The sequence below is a fragment of the Chrysochloris asiatica genome, unplaced genomic scaffold, assembly GCF_000296735.1.
Source record: "Chrysochloris asiatica unplaced genomic scaffold, ChrAsi1.0 scaffold00047, whole genome shotgun sequence".
NCBI lineage: Eukaryota > Metazoa > Chordata > Mammalia > Afrosoricida > Chrysochloridae > Chrysochloris > Chrysochloris asiatica.
In genome coordinates this window covers 10,403,506-10,418,511 of record NW_006408565.1, presented here as the reverse complement: position 1 = coordinate 10,418,511, position 15,006 = coordinate 10,403,506, and the positions used below count along the sequence as shown (strand labels likewise).

At 42.3% G+C, this 15,006-nt stretch overlaps 1 protein-coding gene across 2 annotated transcripts in view; it reads left to right on the top strand.

Moving 5' to 3' along the window:
* ARID1A (AT rich interactive domain 1A (SWI-like)) overlaps positions 1-15,006 on the top strand; it is a 92,140-nt gene that overhangs the window by 59,392 nt on the left and 17,742 nt on the right. The window lies entirely within an intron of this gene.

Genomic DNA, 15,006 nt, shown 5'->3' with positions numbered 1-15,006 from the left:
CCTTCCAAGCTATGGAGTATGAGAAATCAGCTGAAGCCTTCCTTGTACGGTGTCTGCAGTTATCTGGTAGAAGCAGCCAACAGAGATCAGAAGAGGGAGGACCAAGATTGTTGTATTTCTGGATGCCAAGGGAAGAGGATGGTCCCCATCAAGTTTATATTTCAAGGAAAATAGGACGTTAGATTTGTCACACAAAGCAAAGTTTTGGGATTTCTTTTTAGAGGAGTGATGGGAGAAGAGAGCCTGTTTTCTGAGGTCTTGAGGAAAGGTGTAAAGGCTGTAAGTGAGCAGCGCTCTTAAAAGGCACTGAAAAGAACAAGAGGTGGGTTAAATCAGCCCAAATTCCTCAGATTCATTGCAAGACCCAGATAGAAAAGGGAATGATAAAACTCTGGCAGAATATTAGAATATAAACAAGTACATCTTTCAGGAATTAGAAAGGAAGCAAGGGCACCCACTGGGTTAGCTTCTATGCTTGGCTGCTGCTGCGAGAGATTTCGATCACACATGCTTCCTTTTATATTAGGTAGAAGTAGTTATTAATGCTAGGACTGAGGTGGAGAACAGGATTAGGATTTTTAATATGTGTTAAATTATCCATAAATACTCTTATATCGCTTGGGTTTCTGAGCCATTCTTTACAAATGTAGAGGAAATGGCTGTAGATCTCACTTAACATAATATCTATTAGCTCTCATATTTTACTTCAGTTGTGTTCTCCAGCTATGAGATTACAGTGGTCTGGGAATGGGAAATGTGAGGGGACTCTTCCTATAAAGGGTCGAAGAAAGGCCAAGCAAGGGTCTTAGAAGTGGTGGTGGTTTGCCCACTCCAGTTTGACATATGAGGAAACTAAGGGTCAAAACCAGGATTTGAATCAAGTTCTCTCTGAGTTTTCAATGGAGAATTTCCTTCAACTTTCCATCCAGAAGAGGAAAGGCAATGGCAATCTGTTGCTTTCTGCATTTTTAGCCAAAACCCTCAACTTTTATCTACTAACCAGACTTGTTCTAAAGGAAGGAGTATAGTGGATTTCCTTTTCACCGTTGCTTTTCTAGATATCCTTATGAAGGAAGCACAGTGGAATAGTGGATGCTTTGGAGGCCCTGACTCCCCTTGCCTACAGTCCAGACCTCTTACTGGGACTGTCTACTGCTTCTAGCATACTTCAGCCCACTTAGATGTAACTTAAGCTCCTCATAACTCTTAGCCCTTCCTCCTACCAATGTCCTTTTGCTTAAGCTCTGTCTTGCCTTAGTATATATAAATGTGTAATAAGTTACTACTTAGTTTTCAAAACTCCTCGTTTCTTCATGTTACTGTAGCATTTTGATGATACCTCTGCTTAAGGCCTGTATCTAAATACCTGTTTTGTGCCCAGTATGGGCAGATTTTCAGTAAATTGATGTTGATATACCCCTATCTGTCTGCAGTTGGGAGTTTCTAAGTGGTATAAACATGATTAACTTGCTTAGCTGCTAACATTTGACGTTTGCGTTTACTCAGAGGCACCTCAGAAGAAAGGCCTGGTGATCTACTTCTGAGAAATCAGCCATTGAGAACCATGGGATAGCCATGAGTCAGAATTGACTCATTACCAAGTAGTATGGTGCTTACTAATCAGGCTGCGACCCTTAAGGTCAGCAGTTCGAAACTACCAGCTATTCCGCGGGAGAAAGATGAGGCTTTCTGCTGCCATAAAGATTTACAGTCTCGGAAACCCTGTACAGGGTTGCTATGGGTTGGAATCGACTTGACAGCACTTAACAACAACGTGGTGTACCTAAACTTGGGGTTAAGGCAACTTTTTGTTGTCTAGGTTCATTGAAGACAACAAGAAGCCTCTCAAGGCTTAAAAAATTGAAATGTTTTATCTTACAATGTTTCTGCTCCTTTTTTGTCTCATTTCATAGTAGAAGGAAGGAGGGCCAACAGTCCTCACCTGGTTTTTTCTGATGATTAATTTTTTAAGGAGTAACATAAATAACACAGCAGATTTGGTACTCAGAGAAGTTAGGCTGTTCTGAAGTTGGTGACCTGCTCTTTTTATAATTTACCATGTGCCTATGTTCTTTTTGAATTGTAGCTTAGGTGATCTGACAAAAATCTCAAAAAGGAAATCCTCCTCCCCAGGCTCCCAGTCCCCCAAGTCATATCTGCCCAGACTGCTTAGTTAGAGCAGCTGGATGTAGCGTCCCTTCTCTAGAACACTGGTTCTCTGGCAGGGCTGACCAATCCAGTTCTCCGTGTTAGTCACGCTGCTTCAGCCCTGATACTGCCTGGTGCCCGCCAGAGCCTGTACTTCTTGCAGCAAATGATTGTATGCTTGTTCCCGGGCCTGTTTCCTGTTTCTATTCTGGTCACTGGTGGCTCAGCTCTGCTTCCTGCCTGTGTGTCTCACACAGATTCCTCTTGCTGAAACTTTGTTTTCTTTATAACAACCTCAGTTTGAAAAGCAATGAAGCCCTATTTCTACTGTGACAGCTCCCGGGGACAGTCAGCCCTACTGAAGACTGTCTTCCCTCCTCAACAAATACATCATTTGGATTTGACCTTGTTTTTCAGTTTGTCCCCACTCCTACTACCAGAAGTTGGTGGTTCTTTCCTTAAACCAGTAGTAGCAGGAGATCAGTTGGGATACTATACATACCAAATTTGTCCTCATTTATTGGTCACACATATGTGCCAGAACTAGTGTGCTCTGGTTCTCATGTACTTAGAACTTTAAAACCTAGTCCTACTGTTCAGGGGGGTGATACTTGGTAGCTTTTCTTGCCCCAGCTTCCCTGAAAGCCAGAGGATTGGGCAGGTAATACCATCCTCAGCAGAGTAGCGGCCTACATAGAACGTGGGGCTAGAAAGGAAAGCATATTCTGACTTGCCCTTTCATCCTGTGTGACCAGTTCATTTCTCTGGAGCTTGGGTGGGAGGAAGGAAGTTCTGGGAGATTATGAAAAAGGAAGAAGTTAAGGAGGTTGTCCCGGGAAAATTTGAAAGTCCAAGACTCCCCCATCTTGTCCATTCTGCAGAGAATATGCTTTGCGAAGACAGGCAAAACCTTGGTGATATTGTGGACTTGGTTCCAGACCACTGCAGAAAAATGAATATTGCAATAAAGAGAGTCACACAAATGTTTTGGTTTCTCATTGACTACAAAAGTTTGTACTGTTTTGTCTATTAAGTATGCAATAGCATTATGAAAAATTTTTTTTAATACTGTGAAATTACCACTAGTAACAGATGCAAAATGAGTACTTGCTTTTGGAAAGTGGTACCCATAGACTTGCTCAACACAGGGTTGTCACAAACCTTCAATTTGAAAGGAAAAAAAAGGCAGTAACCAAAAAGAGACTTGTAACATCTGTGAAGCAGATTAAAACAAAGCTCAACAAAATGAGGTACACCTGTAACTCTGTCAGCCAGTACGATCTGTGCACTGAATACTTGTTAAGTACCATTGAATCAGTTCCAATTCATAGTGACTTCATATAGGGTTTCCAAGGAGCAAGCAGCTGGTGGGTTTGAACCACTGACTTTGAGGGTCATAGAGAAGGATTTTATAAAGGGAATTTGGGGTATACAGAATTATCTGATAACTTGTGGGAGCAGGGAAACATGGTCTAGGTTGGGCCTCCAGGGAATGGGTCCCAGACTGTATTAGATAAGACCTATCACGGAACTCCTCCTTCTGAATAATCACTATCAGAGCTTTCAAGTTACACCCCTAAATCTGTCATCCATACATCAATAAACTGGACTCAAGCAACAGCTTCTGCCGCCACCAGAACTACTAACCAGATAACTGGAGGATGGTACCAAAATGTAGAAATGGCTGAAGAAGACAGAAATGTGATTTCTGTCACATTTTATCTAATTTCACAAATCTTCTAATTACCAGAACTCAAATTGTATCTACAACCCACCTTCAGGGATTCTTGGAAATGTAATTTCTCGCTTTCTAACCGTTCCATCTTAGAAAAGGGTGGGGTGGAAACAATGTGAACCCATCCACAGAATATATGCCACATTAGCTTAAACATAGTCACTCACCCATCCCTCAAATCTAAGGCCCATAAAGGTAGGAAACTTGGCTATAGTCATTTAGTAAATGAGAGCACCAGGTTCCCTAACTCTCAGGCAATGATTTTACCGTTAGTACCCGCCCCTGCTTCAACAAAAAGATGTTTTAAGACTGGAGAAAACCATATTCAGTAAAAAAGGATGTGGGGTTGAGATTCCTAGGTAAAGGTAGAAGGTACTTTAGCTTCTGAATTAGGTCCATTCCCTAAAAGGATGTAGAAAGCATTTATTTACTTTGGAAAGAAATCTCTCAAAAACTAGAATTTCCTGAAATTCTCGAGTAACATAGATGAACTCAGTTGCCACAGTGACGATGGCTTCCTTCCACCCACCCTTCTTTCCCTTTTCTGTTGGCGCTTTCATAACCACCTGCATTGCTGGCTAGGAGATTACTTCTGTGATGCCCCACCTTGGCTTCCACTGTTGTTTTTCTATAAAAAGATGAAATTCAGAAAACCAGCCCACAGATAAATGGTTGCCAAACTGTTATCTTGTCCCTCCTTGAACCTTTTGTGCAGGAAATAAGCCATGTCCACCAAAAAATGTCGCTCTTTGCAGAAACCATAGAGCCCCATAAGCCAAGGTGAGAATTTTTCTTCAAATTGGGTCCAGAATGGGGGACCGTTTGGTTTGGGTTGTATTAACATACCTGATAAGTGAAGTATAGAGTTAACTCTTATTTTTTTTCTCAGGTTTCTTGAATGTTCTATCTGAAAGCTATTATGAAACTGATCTGTATGCTTGTGTTGTCTCCTTGGAAGCCAGTGCTTGGTCTCATATATACCACTCACTCTCATGCCTGGACCATTTCCATCTTCCCCTTTTTGTATCAGCATGGAATTGGCTGGTATTGTGATGTAATCTTTGATTTCTATGAGTCAGAGCTTACCTCCAAGCTACTAGATTCCCTCCTATTTGACCTTTCCCAGGGAAGAGAAAAAGGTGGGAACTACATCAATAATAACATAATGAAGGTGGGAACTACAGGTTGAGGGCTCTAGCTCTTGAGAGTCAGCGGGCCTGTCTCTCAGACCAACCTTGATGTGACAAGAAAACTGGACTCCCCTAAATATTGTTGGCTGAGTGAAGGTAATTTTCTGACATTTTGGGAAACCAAGTTTCAAATGAAAGGTATCGGAGTCCAGAGGATCCGTTATCAAGAATATTTGTTTTCCCCTTATTTACTTACAGAACTTATCAGTGGCTCTCCCTATGTTCAGAGTTGTTCTTTTCTGATTTAAGATTCTAGTGATTACCCATCTTCAGATCTATTTGTTCCTCCCCTCGTTAGATTTAATTTAGACTAGTGGGCCATAGTAGGGAAGACTGCTGACAAATATAAATGTAGGGCTTTACCTATCAAACCAAGGAAAACTACCCAGCCCTTAGATCTTGGTCTAAGCTAAATTTCGCTTCTGTAAGATTTATATCTTTGAGAATTTTGAATTTGGGGTAGTTTTCTATCCTACAGAGTCTCTATGAGTCCTGATTAACTTGATAGCAGCCTTGCCTTCACCAGTTACATGCATTGTGCCCTTGCTTTCTTTCTGCTTACTGTAATTCTGAGGGACGACCTGGCTTATGGTAGAGTCAGATGATGGAAAAGTGTAAAGCAGCCTCCTCCCCTTAAACTGCACATACCCAGGACACTGCTTTATATTCTGTGTTCCTTTCCTCTTGCTCCTAGTTTTAGAATTGCAATGGATGCTCTTAATCATTGAACACACTGTATGTGGTTAGCCTTCTTAACAAGGAGACTTCGAAAAAGTAGGGGGTTCCTAACTTCTATTTCTTTGTTAGCTTTGCAGCACTCTTATTTCCTGCTGGGATTAGAACAGCCCCCATTCCATAAATATGCACTGCTCAGACCTAGCTCTGACCCAATTTGATTTTTTTTTTTTTTTTCCCAGACTTGAGTCTGTAAGCTAGTGTCCCTCACAAAACTCTGTTTTTTACCAAGAGCCCATTTCTGGTTGTTAGTAATTTTCCCCAGGCCTAAGTGAAAAACCTCTGGCATAGTAGGGGCTGTTTGTAGGAGGGAAGCACATCAGGCAGGTGACATGGTTATCAAACAGACCTGGTGGAATCTGTGAGAAACTGCTGGAGAGAAGGGTGTCAACCAGTGACTGGCTACAGGATCTATACTTCTACTGGTATCCCATGATAACAGGATCATCTTTTTTTAGAAGTTGGGAGGCTAAATTTTTGTGTAAAATCTCCCAGTTTTAAATAGATGTGTATAGAGATGTTGTACAATAGAATAAGTGGTTCTCTGGAGCCTGTACATCTATCCCTTCTGCCCATGTAGGTTTGTCTCCCTCTCTCTTGTATTTACTCTTATCCAGCTGGTGTGTAGAATTTCTCTGGGGGAGGGGACTGGCTGTGGGGAGCACCATCTATCCATTGCCAGCTCTCATTGTGTTTGGTGTTTGTTTTATTGGTTTGGGGAGGAGGAACGCAAGGGAGATGTTGAGCAGAAGCACTCGATGTGATTAAACCTCCAGCCGAGCATATCTGTGGGAGCAGAATATCGACCCCTGGAAAATCAATGGTTGCTGCAGTGGCCGAGCTAGCTGACTGTTTGCAGGGGCTCCCTTCGCAAGAATGCAGCCAGCCAGTCTAGCAGTCTTTCATCTCCCTCTCTTCTACCTCAGCCTCCATGTTAAGGGTCAGACCTACCTCAAGAGATTTTTCTGAGGTGGATTAGAACAGCAGGTTCTTGTCTTTTTGCAATTAGATAGAAATTTCTCCAGTGACACAAAGCCCCGCCTCCCAGCAGCCTCCTTTCTAGACGTTCATTCCTGCACTGCAGTTCTAGCAACAGCTCTTACTCAAGACCCACTGGAGGTTGCCCTTTTCAGTTTTAGAAGAACCAGTTCCCATGATACTAGCACCTAGGAGTTTCTCCTTCCTTGTGGAGGCAGGCATCTAGGAGGTGAGAGGATAGAGATTAAAGGAGAGATAAAGTGGACTAAAAGAAATCCAATTGAATGAAGTTAATTTTGAATAGATTATCAAGTATCTTGCCTTTTGTGTGGTTGGCATTTTTCTGTCACTGAGAGCATAGGAGAATACAGCCTGGTACTGCTGGGGTTCCATGAACTAGCGGGAGAGAGGGCAGATACAGCATAGTGTTTACAGTCTGTACTTGAGTTCTACAACACTAGGTCCTAGAAGAGCCTTTCTGTGAGGTGAAGGCCAGGGCAGTTGTCCTGTGACCTCAGTTCAAAGCCTATCGTTTAGCAGAATGACTAGTGGATCTCTGCGTACTCTGGAGACTGTTGATTCCTCCACTGCTCCCAGAAAGGTGTTTTCTAATTTGACAGTCCCAAGGCTAAAAAAAAAAAAGTTTGGGTGTATTATTGTTGCACCAATAATGCATCTTCAAGTAATAGATCCTTCTACCCAGTTCTGTTGTTGGGTAGCTGAAAAGTTAGCCAAGCTGACACATATTAAAGGAAAGATTTTGTTGCCCCATTGTAGAAGTCCAGCCATGGGCAGGAGTTTGAAGCTTGCTTGGCTTCTGCCTCCCAAAAGAAGCTTTTTCATCTTGTAGTCTGTGAATGAGGCACCTACACAAGACTCAGTTATCCTGCAATATAGAAGGATGGTGGCAGGTAAACAAAGTGTGAACATTGAAATCACTTGAGATGTAGCATACACATTAGACTGCTAACCACAAGGTCAAGCAGTTAAATTCCACCAGCTGCTCCATGTGAGAAAGATGAGGCTTTCTGCTTCCATAAAGATTTGTAGCCTCCAAAACCCTGTACAGGGTCACTATGAGTCAGAACTGGCTTGATGTCACATCACCACCACCTCTATCTGGGATGTTTGACTTCCCTCTGAGCCATGCCCCTGTGCTTGATTTGTTGTTGTGTGCCATGGAGTCTATTTCATAGCGACCTTGAGGTTCAAACTGACCTTGCAGTCCAGTGCTTATCCTAGAGAGCCACACCAGGATTCCTTTAGTATGCAAAAAGTAGGTTTCAGTTAAAGAGGATTGTGCAGTGTAAGATGGAAGCCTGTCAGAGAAGGAAAATGCACTGGATGTTTATGAGGTGATAGTGGTGTTAAATGCTGTCAAGTCAATTCCGACTCATAGCAACCCTGTATATGGTTTCCGAGGAGTGGTTAGTGGGTTTGAACTGCTGGCCTTGTGTGTAACAGTGCAGTATGTATCCTACAGTGGCACACCAGGAGGATTCTTAAAGAGTGATAGAAAAGTAAGCACTCAGTTAAAAGTGGAAAGCTTTGAAGACCCAGAAAAACAGGGTAGTCCCATTGAGTTCTGGTCCTCACAGGGTTCCCTATAGGTAAAAGGGCTGATTTGAAATAAACCATGAAAGGTATAAAAGAGTGGTTCGGAAAGAGGATAACATGTACCATCATTCTTAGAGTTGGATTATCTAGTTTTAGTCTTTCCCTCTATAAAGGAGCTAACGGTCCTAGTGAGATTAGCCCGTTCAGAGTCATATATTTAACCATCCATAGATTATTCCAAAGACAGATTGCTGTCTTACCTCCATTGATGCGTGGAGCCCAGTCTTTGATAATGGCAAGCTATACAACTCCTGAGCTGCTGCTGCTGCTTTGTTAAAATGGGGATGATACAGTGGATTCTTGTTATTCACAGTAGTTTGTTCTATAAAGTCGCCACAAACACTGGATTAGTGAATACCAAATCACCTTCTTTAACCTCAGCTGGAAACGAACTGATCACTGACTGCGTGTGCTCAAATGATCGCAAACTGTGCTGTATATGAGTATTGACTTAGAGGTTACAAATTTTAGCAAATAGGTGAATTCACAGATACAGAACCTGAATAAACGGGAGAAAGATGAGGCTTTCTACTCCTGTAAAGATTTACACCCTCGAAAACCCTGTACAGGGTCGCTATGGGTCAGAACTGACTCGACTGCACTTAACAACAACAACATATTAGAAGATGATTATATGAGTTAAATGAAATCTGAGTCAACCACTTAAGTTTGAGCATACAGTAGTCATATATTCATGTCAATTCTGTCTTCCCTTTAAGAGAAAGCTAAGGAGACTTGCTTTATAGTCCTTCCTGTTCTTACCAACATCCTTTGAGTTTGAAGATTTTTGTCTCCCAGAGCTTTCTTTATTAATTCTGACATATATAGGGGATTTCCTCTTGGAGATGGGCCCCTGAAAAGCATTATGGAGACAAGAAGAGTCTGACCTTCTCTGCTGTGCATTCCCCACCAGGCAGCCAGAAGGTACCAGAAAGAATGATCCATTATCCCCAGAACAATAGCCTATTGTAGAAAAAGAGAAGAGGGAGTTTAGTGGGGGGTCTCATCCTATGTGGTGGTTTCTAGGATACAAACCAAGTTTTTAGAGACTTGGGAAACTGGGCAGGGGGAGGAGGGCTGGTAAGAAATAAGTTTTTTGAGCCATTCCTGGAGTAATTTTTACTGTGCAAGCAATGTATGCTTGGTCCTAAACTAAACTACTTTGGGCCCAAACTAAAAGAATGTGTATTTTCTTCTACCCTTTCTAACCCTGACCTGGCGGTATCACCAGGAATAAGGGGCAACCTGTTCTGTGTGTCAGTTCATTCTTGGCATTTTCGCCAACACCAGCTAGTTTAAGTATTACCCATAACCTGAGTGGCATTACCCACTGCAGTCAAGTTGATTCAGATTCATATTGTTGTTAAGTGCTGTTGAGTCGGTTCCAACCCATAGCAACCCTGTACAGGGTTTCCGAGGCTGTAAATCTTTGGGAGCAGAAAGCCTCATCTTTCTCCCATGGAGCAGCTGGTAGTTTCGAACTGCTGACCCTGCGGTTCGCAGCCTGATTTGTAACCACTACAAATCTGTTGTAGTGGTTACAAATCTGTTGACCTGAGACCACTCCTTGAAACAATGATTTGGCAATTCTACAAGTTAAGAATCCCTACCAGTTTGGGGTAAGGATCTCTGGTAGCGAAGTGGTTATGAATTGGGCTGCGAACTGCAAGGTCAACAGTTCGAACCTACCAGCTGCTCTGCGGGAGACAGATGAGGCTTTCTGCTCCCGTAAAGATTTACAGCCTCAGAAACCCTGTTCAGGGTCACTATGGGTCGGAACCGACTCGACGGCACTTAACAACAACCAGTTTGGGGTGGATCAGTTTACCCTTCCTTCCATTGAGCAAATGCTGAAGTGAAATTCAGAAAACCTGTGACTTGAGCTTTTGGTGTACTGACTGAAGTGGTTTAAAAGTATTCCTAGAGATAGCCTCTTTCCATTCACCCCCTCCTCTCCCTAAATGTGTTACTTAAAGAAGGCTTTATGGAAAACAGGTCTTCCCAAAATTCTTAATTTGCCATATATAGGTAAGTTTGTCTTACCCACTTTTCCTTAAACTTAATAAAGTTGCTGCTTTCTTCCCTAACTTCTTTCTACCTTTCTTAAAGAGTTGTTTATCAACTTTTATGTTCTTTAGGATTTTCTCCCATGGCTTTGGAACTTTTAGACTAGGCTGAGAAATAAACCTGGCAGATAGCTAGTGTACCTTTGGTCATTTCAGGGTCTGCATTTGGCCTTTTTTTTTTTTTCATTCTAGAATTGTCATTTAAGTGGGTGTGACTGAGTTGTAAGGTTCCCACCACACACAAAAATAAATTTTACTACAAGCACATGTATAGGATTTACCTGGCTCCCTTGGCAGGTGGTTTGTCTGCTAATAATCAGCAGAATTTCACAACTAAAGGATTCAAGAACTAGATGTGGAGGCCGTGGAAAGGCCCTGAATCTAAACATTGCCATGAGACTGTTCTATAGATTTGGCAGTTGGTGTTCTTCAATCTGCTCAGCGAAATGAACTGATTGATGTCTTTCTCTCAAGGCTCTCTCAAGAGATCATTTAAACCTCCCCTCCTGTAACTCTGTTCTGGTATCTTCCTGTTTGGAAATGTATTCTACCAGGCAGCCAATTCATGTTAGAACTTGCAGCCCTTCCTGTGAGAATACAAGCAGCCCCCCTCCCCAAGCTCCCCTCTCAAATGAGGTAAGGGCTGTGTGATTTCAGGCATGGTTTTGTTGTGGTGCAAAGAGAAGGTGTTAGCTGCTGAGTCCTGTTTGTCAGCAGAGCTTGACAAACCCATGCTGGCATTTGCTGGGGCTGGGCAACCAATCACAGCTGGAACAGTTATCATCCTGGAGTCCCTATGGGCTTCCTCTATCAGGTCACATCCCAAAATAACATTGGGCAGTATTTCAAGTGAAGAAACGAAGGCTTTCAGGGCTGTAGCCAGCCTGGAGTGTGAGATTCTGTGTGAAATAGTTGGACCTGCTCCAGTGCTTTTGATCTGCATGGTAGATGAGCAATAAGATGCATGAAACACGTTGGAAACACGTGAGGAAATTCTCCCTGGCCCTGCTGCTTCCTTGGAATTGGCAGGGCACTGAATGAGCTAATCCTTACTTCCCATCTCTCAGCAGAATTATGATTAGAGGAGAGAACCCAGGAAAGAGATCTTTCTGACTAAGGGGCATTGCTGCAATTCTTTCCACAGCCTTTCCAGAAATTTACCTGTCAGATTTTTGGTAGAATTGAGAACTTGAGTCCTAAAATGCCAAAGGTGAACCCCAACCAGGGAAAGGAGGGTTTGGACTGATTAAACTTTTTCTTTGTTAAGTGTATTGTAGAAAACTGAACTTGTTAGGCACATTGAAGTCTAACTCAACCAGATATCCGGCTTTTTGTGGCACAAAAGACCTGAAAAACTGGCTTTTTGTAGAATAGAAAGCAGAGGTATGTCCTATGCAATGAAAGGACACAGAGTTCAGAGTATTATCTGTTGATATATAGAAAGGGGGGCATCCAGACCTACTTTATGTTGAGCTGTTGATCAGCCTCTTGTGCCCCCAGTGATTTTCATACCTTTTGGAGACTTCTACTCTTACCCTTCCCTCCATTCTGAATAAAAAGTTACCATGATTAACCACTGCAACTGAAGGGTATGTCTTGCATTTTGTACTGTTTGAGTATTGTCAGACCTCTCACTTCAAGATATTTCTGCTATATGTTTTGACCCTGACTATATAATGCTTGTGGGGTTTCATGCTTATGTCTGAGGAACATCACACATACAGATTTGTCCATCCCTCGTATTGTAAGAGGGGGCTTCAGATAGTTCATGGAAAATGGAATTAAGATAGTGGAGTTTTTCCACAAAACTTTTTGAAGCGCCCTCATATAAATGAGAAAAAGGAAGAAGCCTAAATCTTTGTCACCTTGCCTAAGGGTGTCATTGGATAAGTACCTAGAGCGTGACCTTGGTCTCCTTACTCAAGGTTGTGGAGCTTTTTCCTTGATTCGTTTCTCAAAGCATAATGGAGAGAATGAGAGCATAGGCTTTGGGCACTCGCAGATATATGGGTTCAAATCTAGTTTCTGCCACTTGCTGGGTGACTTGGGCATAACCCCAATATCTCAGAACAGCAGTCTCCTTATGCTTAAAATGGTAGTGGTACTTAACTCCAAGAATTGTAGAAAATTAAATGAAGTGACTATTTAAAGTTCCTGGCATATTGTAGTTGCTCAAATGGATGGTAGGTATCGTTAATAGTAGATGATATGTCTTTTCCTATACTACATGAAAATGATAGTTTGAGAGATTGCCCTCAAACAAGCCAAATCAGAGAGATGAGACAATTAATGCTGCTTCCTTCCCCAACATTCTTCTTAGCCCAGGTGGTGGCTGTTATTGCCAGTGGTTTATTTAGCACTTTTTCTTCAAGGCGCTAAGGGCACTTTACAAAACTGGCAGCTTCTACAAAAGAAGCCACTGCTTTGCCAGCTGCAGATGCCTCCAGGATCATGATAGCCCAGCTCCAGGGGCTGTGCAAGGGTTTTCTGTAGGCTCCTGGGATCCTTCAGCTGGGCTGGGGACATTCACCTTCTAAATATATGTATGATGAGCCTAATTTCTTAACCAGTGTGGCTAAGAAACATCTTCACTCCCTGCCCCAACTCTATAACAATTGTCTTCTGGCTTTTTGGGATTTTTACTCCTCTGTTCCTCATGTCTCCAAGGATATACCCCAGATTGAGAAAGGTTTCTTCTATTGGGTACAGGAGAAAGAGAGCCAAGGGGGCTTTGACTTTACCTATGTTATCTGTTTATTTTTACAAGAACATTCATGTTTTACTTGTATGATTGAAGATAAATGCAAAACAAAACCAGGTTTTCAAAGCCAACAAGTTCTTGTCTTATGGATGGACTTTTTCTTCCTGTTTTGTTATAAAATAAGATTATCTTTTTCCTGCGAGCAAGTAGTTTAAACCGTTTTAGAAAAAATGCGTGAGGAAATTCACTAGTCCTTAAAACAGAACATTGGACTATGGCTCCTACATATTGACTCCGATTGTCGTTTCAGTTACTTTTTTGAGTTTTGATCTCCTTGGCTCAGAAGCAACGTGACCCTGGTATAGCTTAGACCCCAACATTTGCCTCTCTCTTAGGAAGCACACTATATCTTCCAGGTACTTTTTTAGTACTTTGAGAGGAAAGTGATCCTTTGGCATTACTTGCAGATGGGCCTCTTGAGTTTCTTTCTACCCTGGAGCTAAAGTCTAATTGCATTTTTAACACATATTATGGTACACCTGCAGTAGTGGTATGGTGCTTGTAGGATAAGCACTGGGCTGCTAACCGCAAGCTAATTGCAAGCTTGGTGGTTCAAACCCACCAGTCACTCCTTGAAAACCCTATACAGGGTGTCTGTGAGTCAGAACCAACAAGAATAACATGGTACACCAGGTCTGCTTCTTATCACCAGGAAGGCTAACGTTTTGTGACTTTTCAACTAACATTGAGAGCTGAACACACCTATCTACTATTTTGCCCTCAGAGCAAGCTTTATCCCCATAAAACTCAGAAACACTGCCACCCTAGTAAACTAGGCACCACACTTGTGGAAGATCCATCCATCCTGGGTACTTGTGGGGAGAGCCTGAGAGATGCCCTCTGAACTCCAGTGTTACTGTCAGGCTCCAGGATCAGAGTCACCTTGAGCTGAACTTTCCAAGATGTGCATATTTGTGAGAGTAGGAATAGAGTCTACAGTGTGGCGCTGCAGGATAACACTGATCTGCAAGGTCAGTTTGAACCGCAAAGTCAGCGATTCAAACTCACCAGCTGCTCCTTGGAAACCCTATACAGAGATTGCTGTGAGTCAGACCTACTCTACAACAACATGCCAGCTTGGATCTCCTTCTTCTTCAGATATCTCAAAATAAGAGCAATCTTTCTTAGTGGTTATGAGTTGGGCTGCTAACTTCAAAGTCAGCAGTTCGAAACTACCAGCTGTTCTGCTCCTGTGAAGATTTACAGCCTTGGAAACCCTATGCAGGGTCACTATGAGTGGGAACCGACTCCATGGCGCACCACCACCATCACTAAAGTATCAGGGTTCTAATTCTGTCTTTGGATTATAATATCCAGGCTGATGTTAAAATATACTGTTGAGCCGGTATTATTGCTAGAGAATGAACGTGGGGGTGGAAGAAACATTTCCCAGGTGAATGTTTTCGTATCTAACTCTTGATTGCTTTAAATTTGGTTACCGTGAGTGAACTCTTTGGTAATTCAAGACAAGCAAAGTCCCCAAATAAATACCTGAGTTCTAATTGATTAACTTAAAGGTGGCAGAAGGAGTGGAAATGTAGTTTGCTCAGTTGGCAAACATTTGTTCACCCCTATTGTGGGCCAGGTATTAGTCTCAGTCCTTCTTGGCAGTTAAGGAATTCTCTTTCCCATGTAAGGTATCCATTTCTCACCCTATACCTCTTGTGTTGCCAAGTATGGTGACTTGGAGTGAATGAGTCCTTGGAAAATGAAAGTTCTCATAATCTAGGGAGAGGAGATCTGTGAACATTACCCAAACTGATTAAAATTCTCTGT